Below are 23,759 nucleotides of genomic sequence, written 5' to 3' on the forward strand. Positions count from 1 at the left end.
AAAAAAAAAAAAAAAAAAAAAAAAAAAAAAAAAAAAAAAAAAAAAACCAAGCCCAGGACAAGATGGTTTTAGTGCTGAATTCTATCAGACCTTCAAGGAACACGTAATAACAATTCTTTTCAAACTATTCCACAAAATAGAAACAGAAGGAACACTACCCAATTCGTTCTATGAAAGGACAACTACACTCATACACAAACCTCACAAAGACCCAACAAAGAATGAGAACTTCAGACCAATCTCCCTTATGATTGTCGATGCAAAAATACTCAGTAAAATTCTAGCAAACCGAATCCAAGAACACATCAAAACAATCATCCATCATGAACAAGTAGGTTTTATCCCAGGAATGCAGGGATGGTTCAGTATTTGGAAATCCATCAATGTAATCCACTACATAAACAAACTCAAAGAAAAGAACCACATGATCATCTCACAAGATACTGAGAAAGAATTTGACAAAATTCAACATCCCTTCATGATAAAAGTCTTGGAAGATCAGGAATTCAAGGCCCATACCTAAACATAGTAAAAGCAATTTACAGCAAACCAGTAGCCAACATCAAACTAAATGGAGAGAAATTTGAAGCAATCCCACTAAGATCAGGGATTAGACAAGGCTGCCCACTCTCCCCCTACCTATTCAATATAGTACTGGAAGTCCTAGCCAGAGGAATTAGACAACAAAAAGAAGTCAAAGGGATACAAATAGGAAAGGAAGAAGCCAAAATATCACTATTTGCAGATGATATGATAGTATACTTAAGTGACCCCAAAACTTCCACCAGAGAACTCCCAAACCTGATAAACAACTTCAGCAAAGTGGCTGGTTATAAAATCAACTCAAACAAATCAGTAGCCTTCCTCTACATGAAAGATAAACAGACTGAAAAAGAAATTAGGGAAATGACACTGTTCACAATATTTGCAAATATTATAAAATACCTTGGTGTGAATCTAACCAAGCAAGTGAAAGACCTGTATGACAAGAACTTCAAGTCTCTGAAGAAAGAAATTGAAGAAGATCTCAGAAGATGGAAAGATCTCCCATGCTCATGGATTGGCAGGATTAATATAATAAAAATGGCCATCTTGCCAAAAGCAATCTACATATTCAATGCAATCCCCATTAAAATCCCAACTCAATTCTTCACAGAGTTAGAAAAGGAAATTCTCAAATTCATCTGGAATAACAAAAAACCCAGGATAGTGAAAACTATTCTCAATAATAAAAGAACTTCGGGAGGAATCACCATCCCTGACCTCAAGCTGTACTACAGAGCAATAGTGATAAAAACTACTTGGTATTGGTACAGAGACAGGCAGGAAGATCAATGGAATAGAATTGAAGACCCAGAAATGAACCCACACACCTATGGTCACTTGATCTTTGACAAAGGAGCAAAAACTGTCCAGTGGAAAAAGGACAGCATTTTCAACAAATGTTGCTGGTTCAACTGGAGGACAACATGTAGAAGAATGAAAATTGATCCATTCTTATCTCCTTGTACAACCTCAAGTCTAAGTGGATAAAGGACCTCCACATAAAACCAGATACACTGAAACTAATAGAAGAGAATGTTGGGAAGAACCTTGAATACTTGGGCACAGGGGAAAAGCTCGTGAACAGAACACCAATGGTATATGTTTTAGGATCAAGAATTGACAAATGGGACTTCATAAAATTACAAAGTTTCTGTACGGTGAAGGACACTGCGAATAGGACGAAAGGACAACCAACAAATTGGGGAAAGATCTTTACCAATCCTACATCTGATAGAGGGCTAATATCCAATATATTCAAAGAACTCAAGAAGTTAGACTCCAGATAACCAAATAACTTTTTTAAAAATGGGGTAGAGAGCTTAACAAAGAATTTTCAACTGAGGAAACTGGAATAACCGAGAAGCATCTACAGAAATGTTCAGTATCCATAGTCATCAGGGAAATGCAAATCAAAACAACCCTGAGATACTATCCCACAACAGTTAGAATGAATGGCTAAGATTAAAAACTCAGGTGATAGTAGATGCTGGCGAGGGTGTGGAGAAAGAGGAACACTCCTCCATTGTTGGTGGGACTGCAAGATGGTGCAACCACTTTGGAAATCAGTCTGGTGGCTCCTCAGAAAATTGGACATAGCATTACCTGAGGATCCAGCTATACCACTCCTAGGCATATACCCAGATGATGCTCTAACATATAGCAAGAACATATGCTCAAATATGTTCATAGCAGCCTTATTTATAATAGCCAGAAGCTGGAAAGAACCCAGATGTTCTTCAACTGAGGAATGGATACAAAAAAATGTGGTACATTTACACAATGGAGTATTACTCAGCTATTAAAAACATGAATTCGAGTGATTCCTAGGTATGTGAATGGAACTAGAAAATATCATCCTGCGTGAGATAAGCCAATCACAAAGAATACACATGGTATTCACACACTTATTATTGGATATTAGCCCAGAACCTTGAAATACCCAAGATTCAACTCACAGGCCACATGAAGTTCATGAAGAAGGAAGACCACATGGGGGTGCTTTGGTCCTTCTTAGAAGGAGCAACAAAATACTCAAAGGAGCAAATATGGAGACAAAGTGAGGGACAGAAACTGAAGGAGGGGAAGTCTGAAGACGATTCCACCTCAGTATCCAATCCATGTGCAGTCACCAAAGGTAGATGCTGATGTGGAAGTCAGGAAGTGCATGCTGATAAGAGCCTGATATAGATGTCTCCTCCGAGGTCTGCAATAGTCTGACATATTCAGAGGCAGACGCTCACAGCTAGCCATTGAATTGATCATGGGGATCCCAATGGAGGAGTTAGAGTGAAGAGGGTTGGAGCTGAAAGAGTTTGTGACCCCATGAGGAGATCAACAATACCAACCAACCAGAGCTCCCAGGGTCTAAACCACCAGCCTGAGAGCACTTAGGGAGGGATCCATGGCTTCAGCTGTATATGTAAGGATGGAGGGCCCTGCTGGGCATAGGTGGGAGAAGAGATCCTTGGTCTCATGAAGGCTGGATGCCACAGGGGGTGGGAATTTTAGGGTGTGGAGGTGGGAGTGGGGGGGTAGATAGGGGTACACCTTCAGAGAAGCAGGTGGAGGGGTGAGGGGATAAGGGGTTCCTATGTTGGTGGGGGATGGGGTAAGGGTATAACATATGAAATGTAAATTAAATATCCAATAAAAAAACTGAAAATGAATTCCAATTCCAGATGGAAAAAAAAACCACTTTGTGATTCCACCTTACAAAAATCAGAATGGCTAATATCAAAACCTAAGTTGACAGCCCCTTCTGGCTAGGATGTGGAGAAATTGGAATACTCCTTCATTGCTGGTGGGATTGCAAACTGGTACAACGGCTCTTGAAATCAATCTGGCATGTCCTCAGAATATTGGAAATAGATTTACATCAAGACCCAAAATACCCAAAATGCCCCACCAGGCCACTATGATATGTGTTCTATTATGTTTATAGAGGCCTTGTTTGTGAAAGACAGAAGCTGGAAACAACCCAGATATCCCAAACCAGATGGAAGAATGGATACAGAAAATGTGGTTCATTAACACAATGTACTACTACTCAACAATTAATAACAAAGATATCATGAGCTTTTCAGGCAAATGGATTGAACTAGAAAATATCATCCTGAATGAGGTAACTCAGACCTAAAAGGACATACATAGTATGTATTCACTAATATGTGGATATTAGCCAAAAAAAAAAAAAGTATGTAGTACACAGGACACAACCCACAGGACTCAAGAGGGAGAACAAGCAGAAGGACCCATGTGAAGATTCCCCAATCCCACTTGAGAGAGAGAGAAGAAAGCAGTCACAAGGGTAGAAAGAGGGAGGGATCTGGATGGGAGAGGGGACAGGGAGGAGAAATAGGGAATGTGATCAGGTACTAGGGGAGGGAGCAGGACTGAAGACCTGAGGCCCAGTAGAAAAATGGAAACAGACAACCTTGGGAGGTAGGAGGAGGTGAGGACTCTTTTACATGTAACAGAGACCTAGGAGGCAAGAGACGCCCAGGACTCAAAGGGAGGGACCTTAGTTGAAGTGATCTACAGTGTGGAGGGGGAACTTGTAGAGTCCGTCTCCAGTGGTGGGACAGGCATCAAATGGACGGATGCGGCTGCCATCCCATAGTCAAAACCTCTGACCCAGACTTGTTCCTGTATGAACAAACTGCAGGGACAAAAATGGAAAAGTGCATGAGAGAAAGGAGGTCCAGTGATAGGACCAAATTGGGATCCAATTCAAGGGGAGGCTCAGTGCCCTGATACTGTTACTGATGCTAAGGTGTGCTTATAGACAGGAGCCTGGCATAGCTGCCCTCTGAGAGGTCCAACAAACAACTGAAAGAGTCAGACACAGATACTAGCACTCTACCAATGGATGGAATCTGGGAACCCCTGTGGTTGTGTTGGGGAAAGCTGGAATAAGACTAGAAGGATGGTGTTCCCATGGAAAGGCTGGCAGTATCAACTGAACTGGACCTGGGAAATCTTTCAGATACAGAACCACCAACCAAGCAGTATACACCAGCTGACATGAGGACCATAACACATAAACCAAGGACTACCTGGTCTCACCTCACTGAAAGGACATGCACCTAACCCTCCAGAGACTTGAATTCCCAGGGAATAGGGAACCATCCTCTTGAAGAAGGATGGAGGGAGAAGGTATAGGATGGGGTGTGGAGAAGATTTTAAAATTTAATTAAAAAAATCAAATTGTCTTTAGTGTAAAAAGGACACGTGAGTTGTGTACAATTTCTATATGCAATTGTATGAAAAGTGTTGCTATGAACATATATTTTTGCTCAGAGTATATATTCCATAAAATACATTGAGAAACATACTCTTTTTTTTTCAAAATTTACTTCATATCCTGATCACTTCCTCTCTCCCCAATATCCCTTCCTAGTCTTAACAAGAAATATTTGTAAAAGAAAGATCACTGCTTCAGTAGTATAACCATTGGTAAACATCTCTGCTCCAACAATTGCCTCTATACTCACATTCAACGGTCCACAAAACAAGAACTAAATAAAAACAAAACAAACCCCCCCAAATGCCTAATAAAGTAAGGAGTTGGGAAGATAATTAAAGAATATGGATGGTTACTGTGACAGAATTATTTCATACATGCAATAATTTGTCAAAAATTAGATACTATCAAATGTGTGTGTGTCACTCATATGTAGAAATGGATGGGGGTTCTTCTGTTGTATGGAATATTTCCATAGCTTAATCAATGTGTAAGAACTTTAATGACAGTTAAAAAGCATTTTTTTCCTGTATTCTCAGCTCTGGACAACCAATGTTAAGCTTTTTACATGTATATGACCTTTAAATAGTACTTGTATAAATAAAAACACACACCATTTGTCCTATTGTTACAGTTCAGCTTATTTAGCATAGTGTGTTCAAGGTTTAATCTATTGTTTTTGAAATGTCACAAAGTCAAACCTGCAAAGTTCTGTGCTTCTTTGGATGGAACTTGATGTAGTACTCTTGTTGGTATTGTTTGATCTGCCTTTATCTTTCATTAGATTTATACATTCTACTATCATTATGAAATTTGTATCTATTGAAAATAATTGCTTACTGTTTACAGTTTTTACCTGTCAATCCCACAGGAAGTATTACATTTTGTGGTTTGTAGAGATTTACTTAATTGTATACAAGTGTTTTGACAATAATACCAATGTTAAGGCTGAAAAAATAATAAGTAAAGAGGTAATTGGAATGGTAAATTTAAATGCTGAAATTATTATATGTATAGCAATATATTTTCTTACTCTGAACATTTAATGTTTTTCAACTCAAAAGTTTCCATTTAAAGCTAAGTAAGAGGTAAGGAGAAATCTCAAAGAATATAGCACTGGATATTCTTCCAAAAAAGCAAAGAACTGTAAAAGAAATACCATGTAAAAGTTGTGATTCTAAACAGAATTTACCTTATTCTAATGGTCTCTTGACATTTCAGAGAGATTTCATATACAAAACTTCGCTGGGCAGTGGTGGTGTACGCCTTAAATCCCAGCACTTGGGAAGCAGAGGCAGACAGATTTCTGAGTTTGAGGCCAATCTGGTCTACAGAGTGAGGTCCAGGACAGCAGGACAGCCAGGGCTACATAGAGAAACTCTGTCTCTAAAAACAAAACAAAAAAAAAAGAAATGGTAAATGTACTAATTCATTAATACTGTTTTTTTTAGTCCAATACCTACTTAGATAATAAACTGATGAAAACATGCACAAAAGAATGAGACAGAAATTGTTCATGAGGTCATAGGAAATAAGACATTTCTTGTGAAGAATGAATGAAGATAAGAAAACTAGGAAATATTTCTCAGGTACAACACAATAAAGCTCTGTCCCACACAAGGAATGGAGAACAAAGTGATCCATATTTTGCCACTCACAATGCCAGCAAAACCTTCCAGATTACACATCCTGAGGAATATAGTCTCACAAAGAACAGAATTTCATTGACCAAGCTTCAAAGAAGTTCACAATAGAATCCTTGGTAGAAGTCAGAATAGATAAAACAAATATATACATTATGAAGAAAATTATTTGTGATTCTTGGTTTTCAGATTAGGAAGAAGAAATTCTGCAGAACTAAACTGGTAGCCTATTATGTAGGGATAATTGAACCTGTTCCAACTTAGGGTGTGGTTGTTAGAGTCTCCTTGCCATTTACCATCCAGGGCTCTCAGTTTTGTTTTACAATTATGCAGATTTGGCTGAATACATGGTTACCTGAAAATGGGAAAACATGGTTCAGAAAGAACATGGAATTTTTCATGGGATAAAAAAGAAAGATGCCAACACATGGCAAAAGGATGGACATGAAGGAAACAGAAGATGTCATGAAAATGTCTCTTTTTGTCTTAAGATTTCAGTTTACCCTATGAGATGTGAGAGTCAGTCACACAGTTAACACACATAAAGAGTCTTTTCCCCAGCAACACTAAGGAGGGGTGAGGAAGACTGCAAGAAAATTATTGTGACCCTCACTATGCAGACAGTTGAACTTCTCCAACTAGAGATCTCTGAAAAAGCCCTGAGTGCAGGGTCTAAGCATTCCCACTCCTGCAAGAAGTCCACAGTGCAGAACTCAACAAACCATGAATGTGCATGGGCAGAGTGCTTTTTTCATGAACCAAGGAGTCATATTTCTCACGTAAGTGAGCAATCATAATTATTCCAGCCTTGTAGTGGTGGTTAAAGCCTTTGATCTCAGCACTTGTGATGCAGAGGCAGGCAGATTTCTGAATTCAAGGCCAGCCTGGTCTACAGAATGAGTTTCAGGACAACCAGTACTACACATTGAAACCCTGTCTTAAAAACAACAACAACAAAAAATAATCAAAATTTACTATCTAATTTTGTCTTAACCTATAGTAAATTTTCTACTTATTAAAATATAATGACCTTTTATCATCCTCTCACAGCATGCTGGGCTGAAACTTGGAAGAATTCAAAAAAAAAATAAAGGAGGAATTGCTAACTGTGGTTCCTATTAAGATATCAATGCAGACATTGTGGTCTAGGTGCTTTCTTGACTCCTAATCCTCTCTTGACCTCTATCCTCCCTTCTCATTCTCCATACCCCTCCCACCCCCAGCTCATGGCCTGGTGCAGTCTGGACCCAACCAGATAACTCTTCTTCCTCCCTCAACCTGAAATGCCAAAAATTTACCTCACCACCAGCCCAAGAAACAGGTATCCTTTTGCTATTCTGCAGGTTACATGTCTTAGGAAAATAATAAAGTCTCATACGAAACTACAATGGCCTATGCAACGCCCTGTAGCATGCGACCAAAGTCTGTCTCTTAGTAAGGATGTAATATTTAATAAAGCTTGTCCACATTGTGGAATAGTTTTTTTTTTTTTTCTGGCAACACTCAGGGTTAACAGAACCTACAATATATCTTCTCCTAAGCAGTACCTTTTTGCAATCCAGTCTTCATTTTTCATTCAAACCTAAGGTGTAACATTAATAACTAAGCCTATGAAGACACATTTCTAAATGCTGTATTTACATCAAAGTTTGCACATACCTCAGTGTAAAATTAATGGTAAAAAAAGTGTAAAATTAAATTAGCTTAGTAAATGTTAATTTTTAAGCCATACCGTGGTGCTTTATAACGAATTATTTTCTAATTTAATCAAATCTGCAATGGTCCCTGATAAGACAAATATCTACAAAGCTCCCTCGGAATGCCTATTCAGTCCCCTGGAGAAAGAGGAATGAAATGGCAAATGAAGGAACATGAGAGTTAAGAAAATGTGAATGAATTTGAGTTCGAGGAGCTTTACTCAGGATTTTGCAAAGAGAATCCTGGTGTATAAACTACAAATACAGTGAAGGATCTATGAGGTAATTTTAGAAAAATATTCTAGCAATCATTAATTTAATTAAGCCATCACTATAAACCCAATCACAGGATCTCAAACTTCCTCACAATGGCAAATATATGCAACAGAGTTGTGAGAGTAGCCACAGAAAATACACCCTTCCCCTACTCCACACCCCTGCTCTACTCCTTCCTTTCCATTTCCCAGCCAAACAGCTCCTCTGACCTGGCAGGTGACAGGACCAACTACTGAATGTTCTAGGAGTCCGGTACAGCAACTGCAGCTTAAGGAAGTTTTCAGGATTCTCAAATATCAGGCACCAGTCTCCCATCAGGACTTTCTTATCATGACAGTGCAGAGATACTGGATTGCTGGAATGGCAGTCTTTCCAGTGAGTTCAGCCTGATTCTTCAGAGCCACTCCTTCTGGACCCACCCAATATTCAGCTGCTTCCTGTTATGTAATTCTTCTAAGCCCTCCTACTTCAGGACATTTTAATTAGTTAGCTTCCCAATTCTTGACAGCTAGTTTTGTTGCTTTGGATTTTTGCTTACTTGTTTACTTGCTTGTGATTGACTGTTTCTCTGATTTTTTTTAAACTCATGATCAGTGAGGTGTGACCACCTTCCCCATCAGGAACTATTCCTACAACTCTATTGCAGGCTGCCTCCCACACAACTCCAGCTGTCAGAATGCTGAGGACCTACCCTAGATAGTTTCCTACAAGCTTGTTGCTGGCCTAGACCAGAACTGGATGTAGTAGGATACTGCACCTGGGTTCTGAACCTTTAGTCATCCTACCTAACTTCACAATTCAAGTCTAGAATCCTGGCAAAAGATGCACAAAAGATAGCAATTACCTCAGAATTCTGATGCTCAGGACAGATTCGCAAAACAGAGTAAAGCTAAGATTAAATGCCCTTGACTCAAACCATAAGAAATATATGAATTTTGTAAGGAAAAAAATTTACATGACATCCAAGATAAAGAACTGAAAAACCAGAGTCATGATCAAAGAGATCAAAGCTTGTAGAACATTTCAATCAACTCAAAAAGGATAGGAACAAAATGATTGGTGGGCAAGAAAATAATAGCAGATGTCAGAAGTAAATGAGGACAATAGGATATAAAAATTGAATTCAGTAAGTGGCTAGAAACCCCCAAAATCAATACATAAATAAATAAAGATCATGAAATGATAATGCAGTAAGGTGAATACTAATAACTCATAGAGAACCTGAAGGAGACAGAATATCAGACTTCAAGAAAATGAAGAGGAGTTCGATACTTCAGGCAAAGAAAATTATGTATCAAAATACTGTTAGATTAAGACACAATATTATTTACTGCTTGTAGGGAAGGATAAAATTGAGAAACACCCTTGCAAAACTGTTTAGCTGTTTTAAAGCTAATGCTCCTAAAAGAAAGAAAGAGAGAGAGAGAGAGGAAAGAAGAGAAAGAAATAAAGAGAAATAAAGAAATTAATAAATAAATAAATTTGGATATAGAACTATCATACACACTGCACTGTTTAGCCATTTGTTCATAGATGGTTTCCTGAATCTTCTATAATATTCTCTATGTACACCCATACACATCTCAATATGCTGGGGAAAGGAGACTCCAGAATTATACAAGTCTCTAGAGATTCAACTTAGGAAATCAACTCTTTTCATGATTATAATGAGCCCCAGATTTCTCAGGAAACTTTTGAGGTTTAAAAACTGTTGTGATGATTGTAACAGCTTAAATTGAATTCCAGCTCAGCATGGAAGTAAGAGCTCTGAAACAGAAGCCAAGAGACCTGGAGATCTGTCCTTGTAGCACAGGGTTCTGAGCCCAGGGACATTTTTCAGATGTCAAGGCTACTTGTTTTCCACTGCTGTGAGTTTTATTCTTTCAAATATTATACTAATGCAAGAAATGCTTTTAACAGCTTAGAGATTCAAATATGGGAGTAGATTAAACACAGTGGTGATTAACAATGCCTGTAAGTTAAGCAAAGAAGTGAGTCTTTCCCTCAGAGGGATTTAATTACATGTGATATCAAAGCTGAATTCACTACTTCATGTTCCTGTTCTTCCATCCTCTGTCTGTCTGTTGAATGAGTTCGAATCTGTTAGTATCTGAAGGCTTTCTTGTTTATCTCTCCATGTGGGTCTGCCTTCTGTCTCTGTGTATTTGTCTATCTGTATACTCTGTATGTATCTGTCTGTTGTCTCTTTGTATCTCTCTGACTGGCCTTAAGAAAGAGCTTTGCAATGTTTACGGAATATCAAGGAAACCTTCACATGAGGAAGGAATGGGATAGTGTTCATAAATCTTTAAAAGAGCTTTAAAAAAGATTAGGTAACTAACTCTAATTGATCAAGACAACAAATATTTGCAAACATCACGTTTATCAATCTATACCCATAATTGTGGGGAAAAAATACCACGGTGGTGTCCCAGGGGCTTTCCCCACTCGCAGGTCCCACATATGCGAGAAAGTCTAAGGTTCCAAAGGCTGGAAGCTTTGGCGAAGGCAGGCCCCAATGACAAGAGGAAGTCTTTGGTTCCAAAAGGGATTATTTTCATGGTGGATGATAAATGGATCTGAGTGTACCCCCATGAAACTAAGGGCAGACCTGAGTTAAATAGGGAGGGAGAAAAGGAGAGGGTCCGGGGAAGAATGCTTAATTGGCTCTGGCCTCTGACCTTTATTAGTATGTAAATCTCTCTAGGGCCTGAGGCCTGTAGTCACACCCTCTACCTCTGTCAGGGGCTGTAATGGCCTAAGTGACTGAAGCACTTTCATATTTTCTATCTATAGAGTCAAGCAACATGATCACATTCTGTACATGTGAACAATATAATTTATATTGTAGGAAACATCTTTTGACTGTCTATCCACTTAAACTACCACAACACTAGCATCCTAAGAACTAAAAGTATCCAGAAAATCTATTTTTGTGCTAGAGGGTAAAAGGACCTTGTGGCCACAGATAAGCTCTAGGAAAACCAGAAGTATCAAACCACAGTGGTTTCTCTTCAATGGAAGAGAAGTACACTTTTGTGAACAGAAGTGAGGTAAGAACTACAGTAAGTAGCTTGTTGATCTGTGATATATGTAGTGCCAGGCCACATCTGAAACTCCCAGACTATTAAGCTTATCACAGACATTTCCTCCCTAGGGAACTGTTTCTATGACAATAGAAACTAGTCTTAGGGGAGATGTGGCATGCACTTTATAGCTTGGTGTTCACTACAATGTAGGCTTAATCCTTCTCTAGGCTCTTTAGTTTTAGAACCCAGCTTAATGAAAGAGTCACATGTACTTTGCACTAGACTTTTGAAATAGTCACTTTTTAATCTTTGCTATGCTGAGAGGATTGAGATAATTGTCACCAAGAATTTTTTTCCAAAATTAAACTCTACTTAAATATTCCTAAAATAAACCACACTTGGGTCAGAATCTAGAAGTTTTACCCAACACTATGTACTGAGTGTACAGGGTAAACATTGTTTATCTCCTGGTTTTAAAAACTCAGAAGTCCCTGAATTTACACAAGCTTGGGACTTAAAATCCTCCTAATCGGCAAACTTAAGATATTTCCACTCCTGGAAATTCTACCCCTGCAATGAAACTCTATATAAAGCCTGCCTCTCACTCAGTTCCCTTCTGATTCTCACCTGAACAGAGGCAGCCTCACTTCAGTGTTTTTCAGTAAATATCTTGTGTGTGATTTGTTGTTACATAAGTCTTTGTGGTATATCTTGGTTTCGAACTACCAGGAGACCTTTTGTTTTAGAGCTGTTAATACTTGCACTGGGACACTTTATCCTGAGGGCTGCAAGAATTTCATTGGGAATATCCCACAACACACCTAACACCAGTATTGAAATACATGCAGAGTGGTAGTGAACTATATTTCATTTTTGTCTTGTGGATTGTTACTCTGCCAGACCTAGTGTTTGCAGGGACCCTCACACTTATATCACCTAACCAGTAAACATCAAACACAGTCTTTCTTTCACAACAATAAACTCAGAATTAAACACAATCTTTCTTCCCCTTTGAAATTGTAGTGTTTTGATGTCTTTATTTATAATGACCCATCAAGTATATGCATCATCCACACCCAGGAAAATGTTTCACAGAAAACTGCAGAAAAACAGACAAGAAATATGAGGCTAGAACTTATGGGACCCAAATTCTAATGTCTGCATATCACATTTTAATGATGATGTTCAGGATGAACATCAGTGTTAGTAAATGTAGACGTTGAAATACAGGACCACAGTCAATTTGGCCAAAATTGTGAGGAAAAAAAATCTATGCAACTACTAATGAGGTTTGCATTACTATAAAATTGGCTGAGTTTGAATGGCCTGAGAATAGCAAAGAGCCAAGGAAAAAGAAGAGGAGAGAAATGAACACTATGTAGTTGAAAGTATGGTTATTTGCTGCCTAGAGACTGTAGCACAGAGTAGGACTCTGGAGTTGCTTTAATCCTTGAGGGTCTCCAGAAATTGTAGCTCTCTATCTATACTGAAATGCTGATGATGACTTCTAAAAAATCCTAAAAACCCTCTTGCTCTTTCTGAGGGTAAAAGGCTGCTGATTTAGAGAAATAACACATGTAGCCAAACAAGGGAGTATTAGGTAATATTCCCTTGTTCTCTCTCAGCAGGAATTGGGTGACACTAACTTGCTGCCTGCTTGTCAGAAGTTGGATGAAGAAAAAGGAACACATTGATATGTAACTTTAGTGTTTATTACTAAATTGTAAAATGTTTTCTATGAAAGCTATTTAGGAAGAAATTTGAAAAGATCCTAAGCAGAGGAAAGGGAAAGTCTTCTCTAATTGGGGAAAAGAAAAAATTCTTTTTTAGGGGGGGTTTTCGAGACAGGGTTTCTCTGTGTAGCCCTGGCTGTCCTGGAACTCACTCTGTAGATCAGGTTGACCTCGAACTCACAAATCTGCCTGCCTCTGCCTCCCAAGTGCTGGGATTAAAGGCGTGTGCCATCACCGCCCAGCAAGGAAAACAATTCTTCTCTCATCTATTTGTTGTCAGTACCACATCTTTCAGAGTACATGATCACATGTTACAACGTTCATCGAAAGTTCACACAAAATGTCAAATCATAATTGAAATAGTTTACAACAGAGTGTTTTCTCAGGACTGATATTGGATTGGCTTTTTAGGTTCCCCTTATGAGATTGTTGACTCCTATTTTGGGTGTTCAGCATTCTCTGGGTTAAGAACCACATTAGTACCCTCCAGGATTAAGAAAGTAGAAGAGAAAATGAGGCCCTGGAAAGATTAAACAATTTATAGGTGATACACACCTATAAATCAGTACAGAATTAGAGAAGAGGGGATGTCTGTAAATTCAAGACCAGTCTTGCCTACAAAGTAACTTCTCATACAACCTCCCTCTTCTGCCTCAGACCTGAGACTGGAGGTATGTGACATAACCTGGCTTATTTATTTATTTGTTTATTTATTTAGAGACAGAGTTTCCCTGTGGGTTCTTGGCTGGTTTGGAACTCTCTATGTAAGCCAGATTGATCTTGAACACAAAGAGATCTAATAACAAGGCTACAACAGTGAATGTTATCCATTAGGATTTCCATTAGGAGTAATTGCCTGGCTAAACATTCATTACCTGTCACAGCTCCACAGGATCCTGGATTGTTAAAAACCATAAATAAGTTATTAGTCAAGTTTTGTATACATAAACACAGTCAATATCTTTGTCTTCTGTCCTAGCACCTATAATAAATCGTTAATTCCCTTTTTATGGGAATTTGTTTATAGGTTTTACAAACAATGAGCAATATAATGACTGGTTACTGCCTCAGAAGTGACAACAAAGACTGGAAGAGATCTCACTGCAGTTTTGAATATCAGAAAAGACTTAATAATGTTATTCTAAAAGCTTAATAATGACTATAAACTTAGGAATCCTCATAGGATCATCATTAAGGATAAATAAAGCATCTACTTGTCTATAGAATATCAAGATAGTACATCTTCATAGGTATGCAGACATCTGTTCAAAAGGGCCTAAATTGGCAACCACTGTGGATGAAGGGAATTTTTACATTTCTGTGAGACCCAAGGCAGTGTTCTCCACTCCTAGTTCTACACCATGCGACTTCCACCCTCCTCCTGACAAGGAAGAGCTTCTTGTCGTTCAGGCCCTCAATCCCTCTTCTAAGTTCTTATGTTATAAAACCAGTTTCAATCAAGGAATGATTTTTCCCAACTACTTCAAAAGTTTTCTATCCCCAGACTTCCGCTTAAGTTGTCATGCAGCTGAAGAAAAGTTTCCATTCCCTGCAAGGTACTGCCATAGTCAAGGTGGGTTCCTAAAAATGTAGTCACTGTAAGTTCTAGAAATGACCACCAGGCTCCTGTAAAGTGGATCCTCTTAATGTGTATCTTCCAATGCTCTTCCATAAATAGTGAATATTCCAAATCCAGTCAGCCTCAGTTTCCATGCTCTTGTAACATGATATGGTTAATTTCCCTGAGCCAATAACTTGCAACTTTCTCAAACTGCACATGCGTGCATCCACATAACTCCAATAATGAGTCTACCGGGACCTATTTGGCCCACTCAAACCATATGATTGCTGTACTGTAGACAAGAAATATGTGTATAAATGGTTATATACTAAAGAAAATCATATTGGGTGAGAAGTAAAAGGTAATAAGTGTTTTCACTGTGCACTATTTGAAATTCTTCCATAAGACTGGAAATCTCAGTTTATCTGGGATAATGATCGCTAAGCCACCAAGCAGTGAGGTCTGTATCCATTGAACATGTGAAACTGGAATCACCAGAGATTCTCAAGCTGGCTGCAATTTAAAAACTGTTAAGGGATATTCCAGACACTTAATTTTAAATTGCATGGTGTGTAAGCTTCAACACTCCTGATGCAGCAATTGATAGAAATTACTGATGATCATTTGATAGCAAGGGCCTCTACTGCTTCTACTGGTAGTTAGATTCTACTACCAATGAGGTCCTGTTTCAACAAACTCCAATACTGAGAACAATCTATGTTTATCATTGAGTAGTTTCTAACAAGTTAAACAATTTCCTTATTTTCCTAATCAAGAAAAATATGTAGTAATATGTATTTGTTCATTGTAACATTTGATTTTTTTCTTAGATAATTTTCAGAGCCTTCTTGAATTTACTTAAAATATTAAAATGCATCAGTTTGGAGTAAGATTTTTTGCATCTTTTTTCAAATGTACTTCCAAATGTATTTCTAGGATGTTTTGATTTAAAACTGTGCATAAGCATGTATTTCATCCACCTCACAAAAGATATTCCTTTAAAGATTTACAGATCATGATATTTGTACGAATGGACTTACACATGAATTTAAGAAGACAATACTTTAATAGTGAGTTTTTGGGTTTTTGTTCAGAGACTATGTTCTGATATGTGTAAAATGTTAGCATTCTCTAAATGATTTAGAAAAAGAATGGAAATCAAAGCATAGAGTCTGAATGGTTATACCTGAAAACAATGAAGCCATGTTTTTATTTATGTTTTGATAGACTTTTATCTCATACTCCCTTGAAATCAAGAGAGAGAGAGCAGATTTATTGCTGAGGCTCTGAAAGTCTCTACATGTTTTCTGTTTCAAGTCTTCTTAACTTAACCTAGTACTACTATGGCAATAAGCCTGGAATATTGGACAGAATCTTCCCTATTTTAATTAACACCAATCATTATCTCTAATTCAGTGTTTCTAACATTTGTAATGCTAACCACTGACACACAATTTTAATTATTCATATGTGGGCAGACGAACCTGGAGTTGAATGAATGAGTTCTCAGTTCTAAGGCCATTAGAAATATGTGTTTGATGATGTTTTTAAGCATCACCTGTGAAAGAGTTGTTACAACTCCAAAGAGGTTGTTAATAACCTATTGATAATCACTACTATAACGTGTATGTTACAGGTTTGCAGAAAATATTCATGACTTCAGCATATGTTTTATGAAAGACCCTTGTTGGGATAAAGCATATGCCACATTTTCAACAACAGAAAATCTTTCCCCACTAAAAAATTTTTGTTTTTTCCTCTGACCTGAAATGAAGTCAAAGATATTTCTACATGCATTACATTTGTTAAGATTCTCACCGGTATGAATTCTCTATTAAATTCTAACAGATATGCTAAAAGTAAAGGATTTACACTTTAAATACATTTGAAAGTTTTCCCTCCTTTAAGTATTCTCTAACATATTTTAAAATGTTATTTCTTGGTAGAGGGTTGTCTCATTTACTGCATTCATAAATTTTCTCTACTGTTTGAAATCTCTGATAATTTATTCGATTGACATTGTGAGTAATGCATTTATCACATATACAATAATTGTAAGGTTGGTCTCATGTGTGAATTGTCTAATGCCTTCTCACACTAATGATATGGGTAAATTATTTGTCACATTTATGGCCTTTTTAGGGTTTCTCTTGTGTCTGGATTCTCTCATGCCTTCACAGATTGCTTTTGTAAGTAAAGCATTTGCCACAATTTTTCCTCATTTGTAAGGTTTCTCTCCTGTATGAGTTCTCTGATGAATACTAAGATGGGATTGTGTGCCAAAGTATTTGTCACATTCACTACATTTGTAAGATTTTTCCCTGTATGAATTCTCTGATGAATTCTCAGACTGCCTTTTTCAGTAAAGCATTTGTAACACTCACTACATTTGTGAGGTTTCACTCCTGTATGAATTGTCTGAAGAATACTAAGATGGGATTTTTGACTAAAGAATTTGTCACATTCACTACATTTGTAAGGTTTCTCTCCTTTATGAATTCTCAGATGCTTTCTCAGACTGCCTTTTACATTAAAACATTTGTCACATTCTCTACACTTCTAAGGTTTCTCTCCAGCATGAATTCTCTCATGACTACTAAGATGGGATTTTTGGGCAAAGAACTTGTCACATTCACTACATTTGTGAGGTTTCTTTCCTGGATAAATGGTCTGCTGACTTTGAAGACTGGGTAAAGAAGCTCTGGGTAAAGCATTTTTCAGGTTCACTACATTTCTAAGGATTCACTCCACTATTGTTTTGTTTCACAAATGGTTTATGTTTAGAGAGAAAAACCTTATCAAACTCTGTATTTCTATTGTGTTCTTTCTTTCCTATGTGGATTCCTTGATTGAGGCTAATGATTGACACGTATTTAAAGCATCTGAACATTCTTTTTTTTTTTTTTTGGTTTTTCTGAGACAGGGTTTCTCTGTGTAATCCTGGCTGTCCTGGAACTCACTCTGTAGAGCAGGCTGGCCTCGAATTCAAAAATCTGCCTGCCTCTGCCTCCCAAGTGCTTGTATTAAAGCCATGCGCCACCACTGCCCAGCCCATATTCTTTATACTTACAAAATTCTTTAGTGTTCCCAGTTTTAGGTATATTTAGGTTTGAGAATTGAAGAGATGCATCTCTGTGGTTAGTTGTATATGGTGTACTTTGGGTACATGTATGAATCATATTGCTAAGTTCATTGAATTTAGATGACTTTTCTTGAGTATTCCCATGCTGATAGACAATGTACTGTGTTTCTTGATTCAAGACCTTCCCATACATTCCACATATGCAATGATTTTCTGAAAAAAAGTACAATTAGGGATGACAGAGATTACTTACATGAGTATGAATTGATTCAATAACCAGTGTTTGCAGAAATTTTAGGTAAAATATACATTTTCATGTACTTGTGCTCTCAAGAGAGGGTTTTTTTTAAATCATTACATGGATTCTTAGAAGAACCTCAAATCTGATCTATATCAAATGACAGGAAATTGATAATTGCCTTCTAAAACTTAATATTGTACCACCTACCCACCTAAAAAATACTAACCCATAATTGTTCCTGCTTAAAGGAAAAACAGGGACAATGAATGGATCAGAGATTGATGGATAGTCCATCCAGACACTGCCCTACCTGGGGATCCATTCCACATGGAGGCAAGAAACAAAGACAGTATTTCTGATACCATTAAGTAATTGCTAACAAGAGCCTGATATTGCTGTCTCCTGTGAAGCTCTGCCAGCACCTGAACAACATAAATGGATGCTTGCAGCCAACAATCGAACTGAGCATGGGGACCCCAATAGGGGAGTTAGGGTAAGGATTGAAGGAGCTGAATGAGGTTGCAACCCCATAGGAAGAACAATAATATCAATCAGCCAGACCCCCCTGACCTCGCAAGGACAAAATCACAAAGCTAAGAGCAAACATGGAGGGACTCATGTCACCAGCTGTATATGTAACAGAGGATTGCCATATCTGGCATCATTGAGAGTGGGGTCTTTGTCCTGTGAAGTCTGGATGCCCCAGTATAGGGGAATCCTAGTGCAGTGAGGGAGCAATGCAATGTGGGAAGAGGCGCACTCTCATAGAAGTAGGGGGGAGGAAGAAGAGGGAATGGGGCTTACAGAGGAAGAATAAATGTAAATAAATAAAATAATGAATAAAAAAAGGAAAACTGTACTTTACAAGAAGGTGAGACAAATAAGTGATAAACCTGTAATGAAATTTGAAAAAGTAGATCTCTAAACAATGTATCTCTAATTTTATGGTTAAAATTTGATTCAGAGTAAAAATATGTTGCTTTGGTCAGGCATAAAATTATGATGTAACTGAAACTGACATTCAAACTAGTAAATAGTCTTATTTTAGCATCCTAAATGAAAGAATAAATAATCATGTCCCAGAACTAAACCAATTGTCAAAAACTAAATAAAAAATTTCTCCATAATAACAGCTCTATATACACTTGAAACCTTTTGCATTTTATAAAATTATAAATGTGGGACCATTTTAAAGCAATAGTAAGATTGAAATACTCCAACTCTTTTATGTATTGAAATATAATTCCTTGTACTGAATATTTAATTTTTTGAACTTGAAAGATTTGATTGAATCAAGCAAAATTAGTTGTAAGAAGACATCTCAGAGAATATTGCCCTGATTACTCTTCCAAAAAAAGCAGAGAAATGTAAAGCTAACACAATGAAACATTATTATTTTAAACAGGAAAATTTATAATTTTCTCTCTTTTGGGGGTCTGTAGACACTTCAGAGAGTTTTCATGAACACAAAATGGAAACATTCAAAGAAAGAAACAGGAAGTCAAGAAGAAGTATATTCTTACCCACAAACAATAGATTGTTGTAATTCTCCAACATCACATCCATGTACAATGCACTCTGAGCAAAATCGAGACATTCCCTTTCCTCCAGTGAGAAGTCCACAGCCACATCCTTAAAGATTAACAGACCCTGGAATGGAAAATTACACACTTGCTACTGGACCAAAATCTATACTCTGTTAAAAAAGAATTAATTAAGATATACTTTGTGATACAAATGATTGAAGAAAATATTGAAGCACAAATGTTTTCAAAAAGTTCTGTGGAGAATTGTCTGCGGTTATGAATTGCTGCTTTTCCACAGACAATCTATACAATGACTTAATATAATGCTCACATTTAGAAAGGTTCTCACCTTCATGAATTTTCTTTGGTTTACTGAAACCTTAGCAGTAAATGAAAGATTGGCCACCATTACTACATTTGAAAATCTTGTGTACAGTTTGATTTGTAGAATATCTTTCAAACTCCTCTATTATGATATTTGTTTCTCAGCACCCACAATGCACTACACAATGGAATGTTAAAACCAGTTCTTTAAAATCCAATGATCTCTTCTGAACACTACTGGCAGGAGGAATAAACAGCATATATGCATATATTCAGGCAAAGGTAACCAATATGTATTGAAGAAAAATGAACTTTAATTTTAATAAAAAATAATTTGTAAAACACTCATAGATTTCTTTGTATTTCTATTTCTCTGAGAGTACATGATATAATTATTTCAAAAGCAGTAATCATTTACAGAATATAACATATACATTTGATATCTAGATGCAGTAATGTAACTTTATGAGATATGGATTGGTATCAAATAGAATCACAGTGCCATATCATAGGTTGTCAACTTATGATGAAAAGAAACATACTTTCAAATTTTATAATGCACAGCTTGCTGAAATATGGACACTTGCTTATTCCTGTGTGCAGCTGCATCTCACTTGTCTGTATTACAACATATCTATTTAACAATCTGAGGACTAAGTAGAATGTTCCATCCTTTGTACAACAAATTGGTCAAATATAAAATGCAGAATTAATGGATGAAGTAAAAGTCAGAGTTTTTTCTTAAACAGAATAAAAGTGCAGTATCAGGGGATACATTTAGCATTCCATATGATGCAGACACTCAAATGCTTTGGGCAGTTATATTATGAGAATATATTCAAAACATAATTTAATTCTTTCTAAACACATTGTAGCTCACTATTATGTCTGACTTCAGTCAGCAGAGATTAGTGTTGCACTCAGGGTTTTAGGGGCATAATGTATCACTCAGTGTACATACAAACATTCAAATGAACACTTATATACATAAAGAAAATTGAATTGTTTGACCCGACCTGCGGGTCCTAGTTATTCGTAGGAGTGAGGAGGACCGCAACCTGAAAAAGAACGGGTGAGAGAGAAGAACGGACTCAAGGAAGCAATTGCTTGTCAAGAGCCATCTATCTGAGCGCTAAGCGCCTTTTTATAGTATGTTTTACAAGGGGAGGGCATAAGAGGGGCCAGGTGGTGGAAAAGTACAGAATCTTCTTGGCCTGTGCCCTGAAATATTTCATGGTCTACACGGTACACTGCCTTGAATTATGGTCTATCTGCTTTCCTCAGAAGATACAGTACACTGCCTTGAATCTATCTGCAGCTGCCAAGCAGGATCTTGCGGTTGCCAAGCTGCAGGGGACATTGTGCAGGTGGGGAAAGGTAGGGGGTGAGGGTAAGGGTGAGGGTCCTGGCTTCTGGCAATTGTTATAAAAAATAGAATCATTGCTACAACCCTTCAGTTATGTAATGCATTATTTGGATGATGAAGAAGAAGAACATAGGTTCTATCAAGCCTTCTTCCTTCTAAAGAATCAAACACAAAAAATTAGGAAGAACATTAATGTATTTTGAAATTTGATGGTCTATACACAGCACCAAGGTAAGACCTTGTAGAAAATTCTCACTAATGTCTTTCAAGTGGTGAAATGGGAAGGTCAAAACCACAGAATTTACACTACTTCTAAAGATTGAAACCAAAAAGAAAGGAAAATAGACATTTTTTTTTTGAGACAGGGTTTCTCTGTGTAGCCCTGGCTCTCTTGGAACTCACTCTGTAGACCAGGCTAGGCTCGAACTCTTGAACTCAGAAATCTGCCTGCCTCTGCCTCCCAAGTGCTGGGATTAAAGGCGTGCGCCACCACCACCCAGCAAAATAGACATTTCAATACTGAGAATTTACCACAGGGGCAGTATCTCTCATGAGACAAACAGGTTTCAGGTGTCAACACTTCAATGATTACTGTGTGACATAAAATGTCAAAAAGAGTTGTCAGAATACTGTAATCTGCCTCAGCTCACAATCGCATCATTGGCAAAAGAAAGACCATTTCCTTCCATCATCTGTGCCTCTAGAGAGCTGATACATTTACTATTAGGATTCAACACATTGGGTGCCTTATAATTTTACTCTCCTACAAATTCTACTCTTCAACATATTGTTTAGTGATGAGAATTTCAATATATTTCCAAATCCAAATTTACAAGCTTGAGTCTGGAAATCTGACCATCCATGAAATACAATTGATGTGACACAAGAGACCTTACATCTACACTAATATAAAAGGACAGAACTATACCCAATGTAGAAAATACTCATCCATATATTCTTGAGAATCATTTTTAATACATGCTGTTAGAGACCAACAGGTCTCCAGTCCATGAGAATTTTATGTCTTCACAGTATAACACCCAGTAGGAATATGAAGATGTTGTATGCATCTTCATTATTAAACAAAACATTATATTTTCGTTATCACAGAGGAAAATGAAGATCATAGAAAAGTTGCCCTTAGGTAACATTACACATATAGATAAGTAATCTTTTGAACAGATTGAATAAAAAAGGGATTTTTAAGAAATGTGAACAGAAGTCCGGCAGTAGTGGCACACGCCTTAAATCCCAGCACTTGGTAGGCAGAGACGTTGGATTTCTGAGTTTGAGGCCAGCCTGGTCTACAGAGTGAGTTCCAGGTCACCCAGGACTACACAGGGAAACCTTGTCTTGAAAAACAAAATAAATAAATAAATAAATAAATAAATAAATAAATAAGGAAGGAAGGAAGGAAGGAAGGAAGGAAGGAAGGAAGGAAGAAAATGTGGACAGAACACTGACTTGCAGAGTGTTTACCAGAGAAGCACTCATACTTTTTGTTCTTCTTTTCCTAGGTGCTGTGTGAGGAACAAAGATTGGAATTCTTAAAATTTCACTTCAAGGATTGAACAATTCAAAGATAAAAAAAATATGACTCTATTACAGACAATTCTAAACAACATTAAAAAAATCATTAAATTTGGCCGGGCTGTGGTGGCGCACGCCTTTAATACCAGCACTTGGGAGACAGAGGCAGGCGGATTTCTGAGTTTAAGGCCAGCCTGGTCTACAGAGTGAGTTACAGGACAGCCAGGACGACACAGAGAAAACCCTGTTTTCTCAAAAAAACAACAAAAAAATCATTAAAATCAAAATAATATAAAGTATCTTGACAACATCTCTACAGATGTTACAGCATGCGATGATTTGTGTTCTGATATGAGTATAACCTGAGGACTATTTCTAACCTCAGAAATTACCAGGCACAAACATTGATTACATGTATACCTGCTGTAGATCACTAATACTTAGGGTAATTACTGAAAACTTATCAACCTGGGACTCGAGTCAAAGACAAATAGCTAGCGGGTACCAAGACTGATTTCTAGAATTGAATAGAGTTTCATTAGTAACCACAGTAGAATACAATATCTGAGCCTTAGATGAAATTCCAGCTCATTCTATGTGGAAGATAAAGTATCTGTCTTTTCCATTTGTGTCCTGTTGTCTTGGAATACAAATGTTCTATCAGACAAATATGTTGTATTTCTCATTACAGTAAGAATTAATGGCATGAGTCTCATTGCATAAATAACCATAAATACACATACATACAAACATACATACATACATACATACATACATACATACATACATATGCATACATGAATAAAAACATAAGAACTCATTCTTAATGTTGAGATATTATTACTATGAAAAGTGCTCATGACCATGGTATCAGCTACTATGAAGTACTTTGTAAGTACTACATTCATCTTATATGTCTCTCGTGTCAAATATTTTTTCTTGGTATTTAACAGATACATGAA

General features: G+C 37.2%; 1 pseudogene; it reads right to left on the reverse strand.

Moving 5' to 3' along the window:
- LOC114633044 overlaps positions 1–22,773 on the reverse strand; it is a 33,174-nt pseudogene extending 10,401 nt beyond the window's left edge.
- Between the last annotated feature and the right edge of the window lie 986 nt (positions 22,774–23,759).

Source organism: Grammomys surdaster, unplaced genomic scaffold (genome assembly GCF_004785775.1).
Source record: "Grammomys surdaster isolate TR1022 unplaced genomic scaffold, NIH_TR_1.0 503, whole genome shotgun sequence".
NCBI classification, from domain to species: Eukaryota; Metazoa; Chordata; class Mammalia; order Rodentia; family Muridae; genus Grammomys; species Grammomys surdaster.